At 38.6% G+C, this 17,668-nt stretch overlaps 1 long non-coding RNA gene across 2 annotated transcripts in view; it reads right to left on the reverse strand.

The window, feature by feature from the left end:
- The window catches only part of LOC137155507 (uncharacterized), a 136,721-nt gene that overhangs the window by 62,494 nt on the left and 56,559 nt on the right, over positions 1 to 17,668 (reverse strand). Inside the window, exon 1 of one of the 2 annotated variants that reach the window (XR_010920503.1) lies at positions 13,514 to 13,608. The exons of the other annotated variant lie outside the window; for it this stretch is intronic. This is a non-coding gene — a long non-coding RNA (uncharacterized lncRNA). Of the gene's footprint in view, positions 1 to 13,513; positions 13,609 to 17,668 lie in introns of those variants that run through there. 2 annotated transcript variants of the gene reach the window in all.

Here is a 17,668-nt window from a genome sequence, read left to right on the forward strand (position 1 = left end):
TAAAAGGAGGACATACCCAAATCTCTTCTCCCTACAGAGCTCAACAATTGTTGGGAAACGTGGTTCCCAAGCACTCAGGTTGTTGTTTTGGACTGGGGCAAGGCAAGCCTGGAGTAGCCCTCTGCTCCAAGTTGGCTTAAAGAAGGGACAAGCAATCTATTGCTTATTTTGGTATTGATTTCAGAAAAAGACTTTGCATCTTTTTTTAAAATTTTTCAGTTCATCAAAAAAATTGAAGAAGTTCATTTGGGACAATTAAAAGAAAAACATTTTTTCATTCAGCTAGGTTGACAAAAAAATTCAGTTATTCACACAGCTCTGTTCGAGCGCCTTAAATACCTAAGTGGCAGATCAGTAGCCCTCAAAAGGGATTTCCAGGGCTACTATAGACTTAAGATTATCTAAGATTATCTGATTGAAGGAACTAGGCTAGCTGGTAGTTTCTCATGAAGATGTTGATGATCTACCAGACAGAACAGGATACTAGGTCTTTCCTCGAACAGCAGGTATCAGCAACAAAGTCACAGTAGGAGAGGGAAATGTGTAAGAAGGTGTATCATGTCTCACAGGTTCTAAGAATTCAAACAAGCATCCAAGATGTTTATCTGATCTGTACACAGTCTACATCTTTTAAGTCTTGTGCATTTGAATAATTCTCAGCTGTATATAGAATCACACAGATATTAAGAATCAGTGGATTTATTTTTTCAATGGTGAATAAATAAATAAATAATAAATGAAAAACTCCGCTGGTTTTATTACAATGTGTGAAATATTTATTATGATGAAAGGCTATAGCTTTAGCTCTACATTTCTATATTTACTGGAAAATTATATGCACTATATACACAGTGCTTTGCCAAACCATGCAATCCTTATTCGAGTAAAGTTATCATTGTAATCCAGACTCAGTTTTTCCCCAGTTAAGGACAGCAGAATAGGGCTCATTATTGCTGAACCAAGTTTAGGTCAGATGTGCTGAAGGTACCTATCCCCATTGGAAAGGGTATTACATGGTAAGTTTTTAAAATAAGGGGTTATCTGATCATAAAAATAGCTTTTGAAGAATTTCTTAAAAACTAGCAAAACAATGTTAGTTTGGGCCTGGCTTATTACCAATACAATAGAAATGGACAGCACTCACCAACCAAGTTTACTTTTCAGTGGACAATAAAAAAATTCCAATCAAAGGGATAGTTTTCCACCCAAAAAAGTCATAAGCATCAGAAGGCCAAGATTAACAAGGAAAGTTTATTCTTGTCCATAATGTCCCACTAGCGAAATTAGGCTTCCTTATCAGATTTTCTTCTATTGATTATTATTGGAATACCATAAAACAAAAGATTTAAACTGCATCCAGAAATGCATGAAATTATTGCGGTCAGATTTTGTGCCATATTGGTTTCAGACATGACACAATACAAAGAAACAAATCAGATACGATTGGGATGGTATCACTTCTGCATTCGGATTGCATTTAAATTATTTCCAGCAAGTATATAAATCTTCCCAACGCTGGTAGATAAGATGTTTCACCAGCACTGATTTATTAAGGGCAAACTAGTCTACAAACTTGGCTATCTCACTACCGAAGGTAAATTACTTTGCTCACCCATTCTCACCTCCTACTCAGTGGTTGTCATTAGGTCTTAAGTACTGGACTCCACCTCCCCCATTGTTCTCAATGCACCTGGATATCTATAAGATACCTCTGTGTTACCTATTTTCTGTATTACTGCATCTGAAGAAGAGAGCTAAGTCTCTCGAAAGCTTATGCCTGCAAATATTAAATTTGTTAGTCTTTAAAGTGCCACACAACTCTCGTTGTCTAGTCTACAAAGTTTCTTTTTTTCCTGCTGCATAATGACTGCTGTATGGTGTTTTCTTAAAGTGTTTAATATAGGATCCCATAGGCCTGTTTCTCCCCATGTCATACCTGTTTTATGCTAATGTGGTAAAACCAGCATAATGCAGAGGAGTATCAAACCGTGTACATGTTACAGGTAAGACAGACAGTTAAAAAGTATGCAGAAGCTCAAATCAAGTATTTAAAGCAACAAAGTCATAAGATCATTACCAATGAATGCAAACTGTTCCCAGAAAAAGGGAGGTCAGCTTCTGAAATATGGACTATAATACATCATACTTTCAGTTATGAAAGCTCACACTTCCTACTGATAAATGTTTACAGCCTTACAAATCCTTCAAGGAAATGCTGATTCAGTTCATTTGTGTCTTAGGGGAAATATTTATAGCTGAATTTAAAAAGAAGATGATTTCAAAATGTTAAGGGCCAAATTCTGAGAAGGACCTAAAGGAGTCCAAATGTGTGTGTTAATTGTACCTTCTAGACACACAGAGACTTACACACTCCCTTTGTCTCCCATTCACTTAGTGACATACCTCTGAGCATATCACTTCTCCATTTGGTCCTCTGAATACTAAAGGAGTCCATTGTGATAGAGCATTAAGGCACATATGCTTTATCTCACACACTCATATTGGTTGTGTTTACTGCTACATGGCTCTCTAATTTCTGTTAATTTACAACCAGTTTTAAATTTAGAGATGAGGGGTAATGATTTTTGATTATTATGTTGGTAAGTGGATAGTATCTGAGTCTGATACTAATTGGTTTAATTTACATCGTTAGGGAACGTGAAGATGTAAATGACACCAATTTAGGGCAGGTCTACACTACTACTTAAGTCAATCTAATTTACATTGCTCCGAGGTGTGAAAAAGACACTCCCTTGAGCAATGCAAGTTACAGCAACCTGCGCTGTCCACACTGGTGCTATGTTGGTGGGATATTCTCTGCCATCGGCATAGAGCATCTTGCTGAAGCTGCACTGATGTAGCACTTCTAGTGCAGATCTGCCCTTAGAATCTTCTCTGAATTTGGACCAAAAAGTTTGCAGTGTACTACATTTTTTTGGAGCTAGCAAAGTTACTTTCACTTCTTAGAGAGACGTACAAATTGTTTTTAATGAAGCTATATCTTAACTGTTACTGAACTAAATCACAATCTAAAAAACACACAGTAAGCTAAATTCTGCTCTCAGCTTAAATCCAGAGCAACTCCACTAAATTTATGGAGATAATCTACACTTATACTGGTTTAAATAGAATTGTTTGAGAGTAGAATTTTACCCCATAGACCATACTGTCCTTTCTCTGATGCAAAAATACAGCTCTAACACACACAAAAAATTATTCACTGAACTTCCAAAATGTGCCACCCACCTCAGTGGGTTGGGAAATTTGAGGAGAGCCAACCCTAAATTACTGGTTGGAGCCTTGGAATCCAAACATTGGAACCAAATGCCTGGTATAGGAGAGTATGGGTGTTAAGTGGGTAGCTCTCCTCCCATGTTCAAGTTTAACAAGTTGCAACCGTAAAATCCATCCACGTGTCAGTTCTCATTTCAATGCTATGTCCATATCAGATAGTAACACCTTAAACATCCTTATCTCAAGAAATACGGCTGTTGCATTTACATGAGAAAGGAAAGGATAGAGGAAGGTACATACCTGAAATAAAACCAAAATTAAAAGGCTAGTCAGGAATAGAAAGAGAAAGACAAAGTTGTGGGACTTGAAACTGCATCTTTATTTCTATATGCAGGACTATAAATACCCGCTATTTGGCAAATATGTTCTATTGAAAAGAACAAGAAGAAACTGAGAATTATTTTAGAAAATAATGCCACATCACAGCAAAAGGAGAGAGCATAGGCTCGTACATAGGAATTCAGTGTTCCACTCCTGGCTCTGCCTTGGGCAAGTCACTTCATTTCTCTATGCCTGTGTTTTCCATCCCATGCTTTGCCTGTCTTGTAAATTTTATAATGTAAGCTCTTTAGGGCCCGGATCATGTCTTACATCATGTATATGTGACGCTTAACCCAGTCAAATCCTGTTTCCAGCTACTTAGGTTTCCAACTACTTGAACAATATATAATAAAGGTAGCAGGTACAGAGAATAATATAGAATAATAATATTTTGTGTAACAGAGAAGATGCCAATATTGCTAGTGTACATAAGGAATTGATTAAAATGCACCTGAAAAAAAGAATAACCAATAGTTGTCACAATCCCTGAAAAAATAAAATTACTCTTGCAATTATTTAGTTCAAGATTTAGGATAATTAGAGATTGAGGAAAAAGGTCAACCTCACATTGGAACACAGGGATGACCTACAGTAATTAGTGTATTTAATAGTTACACTGATGCCACTTTTGGTCAAGCATATAGTAAAAGGGCACAGATTCTTCTGTGGCAAATCTAGAGGTTCAGAATGTGAAGGAATGATGCTCATTGTTTTTTCTGTTATTTTAAATAAAGTGTGTTGCATCATCTTGCTGGTATTGCTCTGAAGTTGGTTCAAATAATAGCATTTGAACGTTGTCCCACAATGATACAAAGGGAAATGAAGTTTGTTTCTCATGATGAGGGTGTCCCATGGAGCAAATTAAAAATAATAAAATTAAACAATTGATCCAGTAAAAATATCTTCATAATTTCAAAGCATGACACTAAAGTAATGTTATCTCTAGATTGGAAATTAAGAATTAAATATAGCAAATGCTCAGGCAATGAAGTCAAACTGAGAAGAACAGCTGTACAATCTCATGGGGGTAGTTTCTGATGCAAAGTGAAACAGCAGTATGGTAAATTGATAAAAATCAGGAAAAACATTTAGTTGTGTCAGAGAAACATTGGCTTTAATAATGGAATTTTCAAAAGAAAAAGAAATGGTGTGCACAGGACCAGTTGTACCACATGGATATTCTATAATGCATAACTTACATTGAGAAATGGCCATCTCAGAAATCCTATGAAGGTAATAACTCATCAAAAACTAGAAACAGATGATAGGTCTCTAACCCAAGTGAAATGGAATCCATGTCTTCACAAAGTTGACCAATGAACTTTCATTCAGCAAAATTCAGAGTTTGTGAAGAAAGCTTTCACTCTACTGTTATGAGTGCACAAGACTGATTAAAGATAAAGATGACTGGTAAGAAACAGAACAATTTTTTTTCCATCATTGTACAATAATGTAGCAAACAGAATATTAACAAAACGAGAAGAAAGCTGGCAGATCTGTATGCAGCAACATACGTATTCTTTCACCATGTTCTACGAGTAACTTCCATTGTTGGAACTGCTGGGGAGAGGTGGCACAATATTTTTGGTGGAGAGCCCTGATGGCTCAGATCATTTCCCTTCGCATTCTTGCCCAAGTTGGCAACTTTTAGGATATGGTGCAAAACAGTCTGGCTGTGTAGCGAGCAGGCAATTTATCATCAGTGGATATCAGGTGGTGAGGATGAGGAGAAAAGAGCAATTTGATGTGATGATGATATTGTCTGGGCATCGGTTCTATTTATTTCTCTTTTGTATGTGTGCCCAGATAATATTTATGTGCCCATGATGTAGTATCATATCATATACCAGATAAATCATTATGATCATTACTTTCTTCTTAAATTATTTGGGACTGATTTTGCTGTCACATACATGGGTGAAAATCAAAACTAACTATTAAAGTCAGTGGAGTAAAGGAGAGGAGAATTAGAGCACAAGTTCCTAATGGGGGGGGGGGGAGAAAGGGGGTTTGATTTTCAGAGATAATGAGCATCCACAATTCCAGTTCGATTCAGTGGGAGTTATGGGTGCTCAACATCTCTGAAAATAAGGCCTATAGGGTTTAATTTTGCAAGTGAAATTACCCAGCATATGTTTTAAGCCTGTTAAATTCCTACATAATTAAAGAGCAGTTAGTTTGGGTATTACAGAATTTTTTTAAACACACATTTAATTAAAAATATTTTAGGGAAGAACGTTAGCAAGGTAGTCTATTTCAGGTTTATTCACACATGAATCTAATTGCCACCTACCGCATATGCAGAGCCTTCTATCACATTTATATTTTAACTTACGTGGTAACAAAATTAAGAATAATTGACAACATGCAAATAATCTATTCTACTATAAATGTTTGGCAAATCTAGAGGCAATAATACATAAGCAAATCCTCATTTTTCTTGTAAATGCTTTTGATGCAATTACTCAAGACTTGACACATACCACCACTAGGTCACTCATTCCCTGTCAAGAAAATATCCTGTGCCATTATCCTGTGCCATTATTCCTGTGCCATTATTCCTGTGCCATTATTCCATTAAATGAATGTGCAGAAGTACTATCTGTAGGCTGCAAAGGGTTAAAGGAACACAAGCTTTTTTCTCATGGCAGGTGGTCATAAAGGAGCCCTTTTCTCACTAGCTAGAGAAAATGTCTCTGTAGGTATTATGCTAACACCATTATATTTGCCATAGCAACAAAAGCACTTCGGCAGTCTCATGTTACATAGAAATACTGCGAACAAAGGAATGAATAGAAAGAGCATTTAATAAAAAGTCTTTTTTTTTTTTTTTTGGTTCTCAGCTGATTTACTGTAAAAGTAACATTGTTTTATGTAGAATTGTCAGGGCTCAGGTAAAAGAAACTGGTGACCAGCATACTTAGTTTTATTAGAAACAATCCACCATTTTTTAAGCCAAAACATTAACAATATTTCAGCCTAATTCAGGGACTGGAATCCTTCCCCTCCAAAATAAAGTGAACTGATACTTATTGTACCAATTTTGTACTAGGTTCATACAAAGTCTTTCAAACAGAACAAAACTATTATGGGATCTCCACAAAGAAAGGCATTATTGTCCATCAACTACTTTATTCTTAGGGATACAAATATCTTAAGCTTCCCATCCTCTAACTGGTGTCAAATGTATTGCAATAAAACAATATTCTCCAAGAAACTTTTGGGTTTTTTTTCCAAGTGTTCAGGCACCCTTCACTCAAACAAACTTTATCTAGCCTATATAGGAGTCATCCAGCAGCTATGGCAATTGATTCTGTGAAATGGCAGAATCAGAAGATTGGGACCAGCATGCTCATGAGTCAGAAGGGACTTGGAAAGACCCCTGTTCCTCACTATAGCACTAGAGATTAACAAATGAACAAGGCTGGGCCTCACTGGGATTCTGAGATTAGAGTTTTCTGATGAGGTATTTTAGGAGTTGAATAAATTAACTAACACTAGGGGGGGAAATAAAAGAGGTCTCTTCTGTCCTCTGCATTTTTGTCCATTGTTGGACTCAAAGTTCTACCTTTCGTAAGGTTCTGAAATATTCAGATTCAGATACAGGACCCTCATTCCCTTCCCCACCCATAAACATTCTATCTTTTTCCATGAGTATCAAATCAGGGATTAGTGAAATCCTGTAGTACAGCTCAGCTAAGTGTGACTCATCTCATGTGACACTCACATTTGTCAGCCCCATCACTTATTTGCCTATCACAGCTGTCTCCTCCTGCATCCAGGCAAAAGCTGTAGTTCTTCCTCCCAGCCTCCAAAGGTTGCTGTGGCAGTGGGCTTCTGGCCTGTCTACACCCTCTGCCAGCACTAGCCAATTTAGAACTTCTGGGGTGAGGTAGGAGGCAGCCCCAGTAAGGATGGGGAGGTCACAGGATTAAACAGGGGACCAAGAATAGGAAGATACTGGGACAGGATATAAACTGGGATAGAATGTGGACAGGGATGGGGGAGGTTGTAACAACCCCCTACTCCCCACAATGCAAACAACCCACAGGCTTCCATTGCCTCCCAACGCCCTCTCTAGGAGTTTACCTACACTGGAAAAGAGGGTTGAGTTTAATTGCGGGTGCGTTAACTAACCTTGAGCTAACCATATATGGACATATTGCAGCATCTCTTATTTTGATTGAGCAGGTCAAGGGGAGAGCTTTGGGTATGTTAGGAAAAATGAGTGATTAGGTCAAGATTAGTTAACGTACTGCAACATAACCTCAATCCATTTTTGCTAGTGTAATCATGTCCCTAGGATTCTGATTGGCCAAGCACAGTCTTCTCAGAGTGTGCCTTACTCTACCACAGACCAAACAAAAAAAATAATCTCATGCCTCTCTTCTCAGCAACCCCTCTTTCAGAAGCTCCTCTGATTTGTAGAATTTGCACAGGGTTTTATTTAACAGAGTTACTCAGGCATAAATGGAAGCAGAAATTGGTCCTTAAATTGCTTCATCAGCTGATCTTCATTTTCTAGATCTTTATAAAGATATGTTGAAAAAATATTCTCTAATAAAAGGCTTGGAAAGATGGAGTGTTCTCTTGGTTAACGGTTTTCTCCTGATCCCAGTCTTTAGTGTTTTTTCTACACTGGTATGCAGAAGCACACCAGCACAACCTTTTCCATCAGAGCACAGTACACTCTCAGAACTCACGTCATCTCTTTGCCTCTGTCCACCTCACCATACAGCCAGGCCTAAAGCCATGTCAGTAACAATCACCCTAAAATACTCCGGCAACCATGTAATTTCAGTGTCCACACGGTTTTCTTCCTGTATAATTGGATTTTATTTCTCAAGGATGTCAAATGTTTCCACAGTCCCACTGCTACATTAGTCAGCTATTTCCCTAGGCTATTGGTCTATAAAAGACCAGTCTCTAATAATCTCTGACAAAATGAAACAGGAGAAGTCACAAAAGAGAAAGTCAATGGATACAGTCACTACCTCTGGGCCTGCTTTTGACAGTACATTACCTGCTTTTGCTGCTGGTGCTCTTGCCACTGTCTCCAAGGCACTGACTGCCAAACAAACACATTCTTGACCAATGCCTGGTGGCAGGCATTTTTTTTTGAAATGTTATCATCCAACAATAGAATTCTAACACAATATTGCGTGCAGTACTGTTTCCGCTAACAGTGTGCGCTCTGGTAAGCAAGCACTTCTCTAAAAAGCATCCAAAACTTTTGAATAAAATAATGCATTTGAATTATCTGCATTTTCCCCAAGTCATTACTGTAATCACTGAAATCCTGCCTGCCAGGCAGCTTTATTTGATTTTCTTTTCTTCTCTTGTAAATATATGCAGCTCCACTTCTTCATAAATTCTCCATAAGTAACTGTTGTTATGCATCAATACAGTTCATGAGCCCTGTCATTCCCCATGTGGTTTGTATCACAGATTTTTGTCAGATGAGTCTACATAAAAATACTCTTAAGGAAATTAGAGAAAAGCTATCATAAATCCAACTTCTGTCAACCTTTATTTTTGTACCAACTAAAAATATTGGTTTTCATCCGATGAATTGAGTGACATCATGCAATCTTGCCAAAGACAAAAAGATAATTCCACATGTCCTAACATAGAATTAAAACTCAACAGTTTCCACAGGATGAGGATAGTCAAGCAAATAATTTGGTAATGGGCACAGCAAAAACCAAAGTAGAATAGGATATCCCATTGCTTAATCAAGATTATACTAGTTACAAATACACCATTTCCATACACCGAAGACCTTGTGAGGAAATCCTGCAGCTTATGCTGGTTGATGGGAAACATTATAAGGAAAAATTGATGTGTTGGTTTTATATTTTATTTTAAGAATTAGTTTACTAAGTTGCAACTGGAACATGAGTTCTTAGCTCTTTATATTTATTGTGTGAGATCTTAAAATGACTATTGACTTTTTCATTGGAATTTTAAAAAATGGTTTAAATGTACTTTCTATAGACCTAGCCCTCTTTACAGATATATTTATTCTGTTGGTGAGAAAGATAAGCTTTCAAGCTCACTCAGAGCTCTTCTTCAGGTCTGGGAAATGTACTCAGAGTGTCACAGCTAAATACAAGGTGGAACAGATTGTTTAGCATAAGTAGAGAACATATTTTAAAGGAAAATTAAAGGTAAAGTGGCCTATTAATATCTGAGTACTCACACAGGGGAAAGTAAAAAAGGTGTGGGGGGGGGGGAAGTTGCTGTAATAAGCCATAAAACAAGTGTCTATTCAGCCCATGATTTTTAGTATCTAGCAAAATTACAAATTTAAGATAAACCTGCATCTTTCAAAAGATGAGCCTCCTTTGAGGATGGGAACTAAGAGGTCAGATATAGAGTGATTGCTTTGTGGAAAGTGTTCACCCACTCGGTTAGTCTTATCATTTTTCTGTGTGAGTTCATTTGTGAGCATAGTGATTGCCTTGTTTCATCCATATAGTTATTGGGACATTTAGTACACTTGATGAGGTGAGGTACACCATGTGCTGTGATAGACAGGGTAGGACCCATAGGTCTTGAAAGCTTGTACCTCATTCTGAAGAAAAGCTCTTATATACCTGAAAGCTTGTCTCTTCTCATCAATAGAAGATGGTCCAATAAAAAAATATTACCTCATCTACCTTGTCTCCCTAATATCCTGAGACCAACATGGTTACAACAACACTGCATCCAGATATTTATTCTGGAATATTAATTCAGACTTCAGTAGAGAATTGATGTCAGCTTGTTATCAAATTATTTTCTAGCCGGACTTTAATGGACTATCACAAAAGTTTCCATGACAACAGCATATAACAAGGTGCTCAGTTAATACCAGAGTTGTTGTAATAAGAAACCGTTGGAGTTTACACGAGAGCAATTTAATCAAATTTATCAACATTGTCCCCTTCATTCATTATTTCTTTACACTTGTAAAATGGCTGAGAAATGCAAATAATTCCACATAACCAATGTGATTTAAACTCCATGGTTCATAAATCAGAATGATTCTTTCCTTATGACTGGAGGCAGTGGAGTGATGCCTTTGTGAAGATGTGTTACCCAGATACATAGTTCTGGCAGGAAGGCAGGGCAGATCAGCCAACTCCTCTCAGAAAATGTGAGCATTAGCATGCTCTATCAGTTATTAAACCCCTGCTTGGTTTGCGAGCCCACTGCTGTTAACCTGTTAGAAGCTTATTCTGCTCCCCTTGCTCCTTTGTGCTAGGGTTTTCTGATTGCTTTAGATGAATGCATCAGAAAGTATGCTGCTGACATCAACACCAGGCACTCTGGTCTGATCCACACTCAAGCTCTCAGATGAAATTGGTGCAGAGAAACAGTAGTTGGCTTATCCAATAAGGAAGGATTGAAGCTGGCTGTTTATTTTACATCTGAAAGATTTATGAAAATCTTGGAGAAAACCAGAGTAGGGTTCTTCACCAAGGAGAGGGGAGGAGGGGGAGGGAAGCCTAGATGGGATTTACTTTTATTTACTTTGTAAACAGTTCAATTCTGATGAACAGTGACACCTTTGGAGACCTGGAAGATCAAGTCTTCTGTTTACCCCTAGAAAAGAGGGTACATCATGTGGTGCAAGCTTCCCAAAGCTTTCCCACCAATGTGCCTCATCTCTGACCCAGAGTGTGGGAGGTACTTTGAAGGTTAAGTCTTCATGTGTATTCACTTGTTGGCCTCTGCTGAGATATCCAAACATTGTGTTCATGATCATTTTAATTCAGTTTGAGATGGGCTGACAAGATGGCTCATGAAACACCATTCTGAACCCAAACTGCCTCCACTCAGACCCAAACATCACTTCTTGCTACAAGGAAATATCTTATTTCTCAGAAAAGATCACCCATATCCAGAATGACTTCAGAAGCCACTAAGTGACAACAGGACCAAAACACTACACTCACCTCTCAAAGCACAATACACAATGTAGAAATCACAGAAACATCAATGCCAATCAAGGCCACCACCGCCTGCAACTCTGATCGCAGCTCTTCCTATATAATAGAAGAGTAGAGAACAGCTGGGACTCTTACTAACAGAAGCAATTCAACATCTCTTTTTTTTTTTTTTTAAGAGGAATTAGGCACCGACCCTAGGTAGTCTGACTAGTATTAAAGTAGTGCAACAAGTTCTAAAGGAAACATCATTCAACAGGAGAGACCCTGCAAACTACTGCACTGTGTCTAACGCATCTTTTCTGAGCAAGCTAATTGAGTAGCCAGTGACAAGAAGACTTGAGTATCATCTGTAATCCCGGGTCCCTTTCAGTCAGAATACAGAGACGGTACTGGTTATTCTGGTGGACAACTTCTCTTTGTCAACCAACAGGGGGAAGTTTGAGTGTGGGAAGTCTGAGTGACAGAAGCAGGACCTAGATGACTGAACTTAACTCCTGCAAAATGTAAGAGTGATCACAGACCTCAAAGACCAAGGATTTCCCTCAGTAAGTTCTTCTCACACACACAGACATGCAAAAACAAAGTAATAAAGCTACTTCTTCTACCGGCTAAGAAGGAAGAAAGATAGAGATTTTTTTTTCTAAACACAATATTTGTGACACTCATACTATGATGGGGACCAGATACTTATGTGATAAGTGTGGTATTAGAATCTATATAGTTCAGAATATTTGAGTATTCAGACAGAACATAAATTAAAATTAGAACATCAAGTTTTCCTCTTTCATTTAACCTTGATTTATTTTAAAGTTATTAACCACTATGAATTTGGATTACATTCTTGCTGCTACAGTATTTTTCAGGACTGATATAACAGCAGCTAATACTGACTAGGTAAAATCTGTGTTTTCACTCTGGTGAAATATTTCTAGCAGAGATTGAGATTTTCTGAGCAACATAAAAGAATGCATTTAGTGAACTGTACAGACTAGTAAGGAAGGTGATTTACAGGCATGTTTGAGTATCTGAAAGTTTGGCTAAATGAATCCTGGCCCATCTCTAAAATAAATTAGCATAGTAATTTGGATCTGGGTGAATGTTTCCATATGTGAGGGAAGAGAGAAGAAAAATCCATCATGTTGGTTTTAATTACTCCATTGATTAAACAACATAGGCTGGCATTTACTCCTCTTGCTCAAAATGGGAACTCAAAGGGACAGAACTTATACACACTTTCCAACACACAACACTAGGGTCTCTGAAGTACAACCTTTCTGTAGCTGCAACTATAGGGCATAAACTAGACTAACAATCACTGCTTCTCTGCAACTAAGTATCAGAGCTTTGAATTATATATCTTGGTCCATCCCCAATCTTTCATTCTTCAAATCTCTCCTATGCAGAACTACTGCAGAACTTAAGGACAGTAGAGGATCTTACATAGGCTGTCTACACCTGTGATGTTCCCCTCTGCAATCTAGACTGGTGTATTGCTGAGTCACCCCAATCCCTCATTCTCGGAGCCTGTCCTACTCTGCTCGACTGCGTGAACCCCCACTCCTACAGCAGGCAAGCTGATTCCAACTAAGTGAGTGAGTGCTTCTGACCAGCCACTGTTGGGATTATGCACTAGTATGACCCCAGCCAACATCCCCAGTTCCCAGATGCAACCTAGCAACTGCAGTCTTACAATGTTCAGTGCCACCCACTGCACATAGCAAGCTCTTATGTTCGTCAGTTTATCAAAGAAATGGATATGCACCAGCTTTGTCACTTCAACTGGAGTCTCTAACACACCTTAAACCAAATGCACTGTTTTAGGTAAAATTAACAAATTTGTTAAGCAAAGAAAGATTAAGTGCACCCTTATTATAAGTCTGAGGAAAATAAGTCACATACGATCAAGATAAACAAAAGCCAAACACACTGTAAACTAAGCTTAACACTTTCAGCAGCCTTACATATTCAGATGATTATCACCACAGACTAGCTGGTCTGCCTCCAGCCAGCCCCTCCCTCTGTGATCAGCGTTTCAGTTGCTTGGTGGTGTTTGTATATGGAGGTGGAAGAGAGAGAGAAAAGCAAAATGTCTCCTTTGTAACATGTTCCTTCACCCTCCTCTAGGGCCTCGCCCCCCCCTTTCAGGGTCAGGTGACAGACAATGTCCTTGTATGGGTTCATCCATGTCCTGAGTTAGTGAGCATTATCTTATGGCTATAAACTGGCCAAAGAAAAAGAGGGGGCTCATTTGAGAGTCCCTTTAATCCTTTGTTGATACCTTTGTCCCTGGAAGAGCTGGTTTGTTTTATGCATGCCTTAGTGAGGTGTGAACTGTCCTTCAGTTCTGCAGAGTTTTGCTTAGATCTGTCTCAAGCCATGAGACACATAGTTGAGAAGATTACATAGTGAAGCCTCAGCCATACACATGACATTGCAACAAACATTACTATAATGTTCAGCATGCCATGAGCATTCAAAAAACTTCTTACATGACATACTTTGCATTAAACAATATACAATTACACCATAAGTGTATGCATGGGGGTGCAGTGTGTCACAACACCTCTGGTGAATTTCTTTCTACATTTATTCATCTGGGATCACAGTGGAATTTTTGGTATGGAGGTGTGCACCTGTTTAAGATATGCCTTGCCAGCTCCCAGTTGGGTATAGCCCGAGAGTAAGAGTCTTCTGAAGCATATAGTATAGAAGCAGGTATGTTTTTAAAAACAAAAAGAATGAATATTTATACTCAGAAGCAACACACATTTAAAAAAACAAAAACAAACAAAGAGTGAAAATTTCCAGACTCTCACAACCTCACTTATGAGATATCCACAGGTACATAGGAATGTTACAATTAAGCAAAAGATATCAGATGCCTAGTATGTAATTAATAAGAATTGCAAGGTTTCTTTATTTTCCTTAAATTACATAGATATTTAAAAGTATTCCTGTTTAGTTGAACTTCACCTTACCCTGGCTTTGTTCATCCATGAGCTGTATGTATTTCTTCATGCTGAAATCACCTCATGTCACTGTTGTATATTTACTGATAAAAAGGGCCAAGCCATGTGGAATGTATTACCCAAAGGTCTATTAAGCACATAACATTCAGCATTTATTTACAGCACTGAAAGAAAGGAGTCCTTAAAAGGTTATTTAGGCTATAGCAGACAGACTAAAATATATCCAGCGCCCTATTGATTTGACAACCAGCCATAACTGTCTAGAATAGTTCTAACTAGCACACAATATATACTCGAAATACCTCCTATAAAAATGTTACCAATTAAAAAACCACAACAAAAATTGTTCTGCTTTTGAAAGCTGTTATGCATATGTTTGTATAATCCTGTTGGATACCTATTGTAACTAAAAGGTATGCTTCTTCCTCACCCTATGAAAGGTAATTTTGGTATGAATAAAAATCAGTCAGTGTCTAAGCCCCTCCACCCATGTGACACCTTGCCTGCTGTAGCTTTCATTGAACTTTTCATCTGGAAAAGAAGGGGGGGGGTGAGAGGGAGTAGCTTGCCATTTCTCACTACCAACACAACCCATACATTTATTCAAGATCAGAAACAGAACTCTGGGGAGTGAAGAAATGTTTTCATTCCTTCCCTTCCACTGAAAATATAATAGCTCCATCTTGAGGCATAAGTTGGTGAACACCAGTCAAATGATACCAGCTGAAGTAGAACAGAAAATGGATTTCAAGATGCTGTCAAGCACAATAGCAACCTCAATTAATAAAAAAAAGAGCTTCTTCCACCTTCCCTTTCTTCCTCTTTTCTGAGGAAAAGACTGTGGGTGTGGATATATTCAGCCAGGATTTATCACCAATCTATACTGACTGTATAGCAAGAAGAAAAAAAATAATCTTAAAGGGATATTGCCAAAGATTTTACCATTCAAATTTTGAATAAGTTGACAGCAATCCTACTTGTGAGGCTTACATTTGCATCTCTCTCATTATATATTGTGGCCGATGGCCGGCTCCCCTCTAGTGGATCTCGTGCTTTGTTCCTGTTGGGGGCCAGGAAAGTGCCCATCACCCAGTCTTCCCTGGGGGAGGGACCCAGGCCCACCCACTCCTCCGGGTCCCAGCCCAGGGGCCCTATGAACCACAGCGGTATACTGCTGGCTCTGTATTATTTTGAGCTGCAGCCTCTTCCCCTGGGCTACTTTCCCCCCTCAGTCCTTCTGGCCTCTCAGGCCCTATGTTCTTGCTGCTCCTTGCTGGGCTCAGTACCTCCTTTCGGGGTTCCTCCGCTCTCCCACACTCCTCTACTTCAGTCTGCTGCCTCGCCTCGCCTCGCCTCGCCTCACTCCACACAACACCTCTGCGCACAGCACAGCACCTCTGCTCCCTCCAACTTGTGCACTGTGTTTGGGGCGGAGCCCTTTTATGGAGCACCTGGCTGATCCCTAATTGGCCTCAGCTGGCTCCTAATTGCCCCCTCATGACTCCAATTAGGCTGCAGGGAATAAAGCCCTGATCATCCTGGGGCTGATATACCTCCCTTTGCACACTTTCCTGCCGCCCTCTGCCCTTGATATATCACAATATGCATGCACTTAAAGCAGTTATTCCCATGAGCATTCCTTCCAGTACACTGTCATTGCCATAGTTTTTAAAGTGAATGCTAAAAGGGTGTGAGCAGAGCAGAATCAACATCCATATTTCATTTGACTCAATATTTACAAAAACATTGAGAGATATACTTAACATTAATTTATAAACCACAAATTTTGTATTCTTTCATCATGATCCCATATGCAATGTTTACATTCCAGTCTTCTCTTTAACAACATTCCAGGATTGTCACCCTTGTGTCACTCTGAAGCCTAGAATGTCTGTTGAGTTAGTGTGCAACAACAGAAACTGCTACAAGCACAGTTGAGAGCACCTTTCATTTAAAATATCACCATGTTTAGTCATCACTGGAATATGTGGTCTGTTCCCATACATACTGGTAAACAGAGGCATACAACTTTGTGAATTTACACCCATCTGACAGAAGAGGATTTTAGTTAGTAATTTATTATAGGTCAGAACATTAGCTGGTGTAAACTGGCTTAGCTCTATTAACCTGTGGCAAAATATTATGTCACCATGAAATTAATGACTTTATTAATATAGTATATACATAAGGGGGCAAAATGAAGATTGTACAATCAACCTTTACTATGGGCTTGTCTCCACCTGAAATGCACCTAGTGTAGATACTACTTACGCCAACAGAAGGGGTTCTCCCATCAGAGTAGGTAATCTGCTTTCCCAAGAAGCGGTAGCTAGGTCAGCCAAAGAATTCTTCCACTGACCTTCCGCTGTCTATTCTGGGTGTTAGGTCAGATTACCCACACCACTCAAGGGTATGAATTTTTCACACCCCTGAGCAACAAAGTTAACCCTCCTTAATTTTCTAGTGAACACCGGTGTCATTTCCTAACTTTTGAGTGTCTGACTTTATAATCTTAACAACATTTTTTAAAATCAGGTTTTATTGCATGTAAGAGAAGCACAGAGGTACAAATGCAACAATTTTAATGGCAGGAATGCTCTTGAAAATAATTTGTTTTAACTGATTTATGGGAAATTTAAACAGAAAATTTTAAACATAAACCAGCATTTACCCTGGAAACCAGTTTCTAAGAACCATGCTCACATATTATTAGATATTAGATAACAGGCATGTGTCCATTCAGCATTTAACAGGATTATTATTAATTGTATACAGAAGAGTCGAGAAGCCCTAATCAGGATTGTGCTGGTCATTTTACAAAACCCATATTAAAATACAGTTCCTGTCCTGAAGTCATAATATAAAATCTTGATTCTGCAATGAACGCCTTGCAGGAAGATGGAACCCTGCATTCAGTCAACTTCACTGAGGTGCTATATGGCTACAGAGGTCCACAACATGGAGTTCACTGTAGGACCGGGGCCTAAATTAAGAAAAAAAAGACTACAATTCTATGCGATAAGCAGCTGGAGGTGAAAGAAATGCAGGATAAGGATAAAAGTGGTAGGAATGCATGGTTACCTTATATAATCATGTGACAACTAGCAGGTTTCGAATATAAAGATTTGTAAAAGTAAATAAACAAAT

Source organism: Emydura macquarii, unplaced genomic scaffold (genome assembly GCF_026122565.2).
Source record: "Emydura macquarii macquarii isolate MOO-44397 ecotype Brisbane River unplaced genomic scaffold, CSIRO-AGI_Emac_v2 contig_1363, whole genome shotgun sequence".
NCBI lineage: Eukaryota > Metazoa > Chordata > Testudines > Chelidae > Emydura > Emydura macquarii.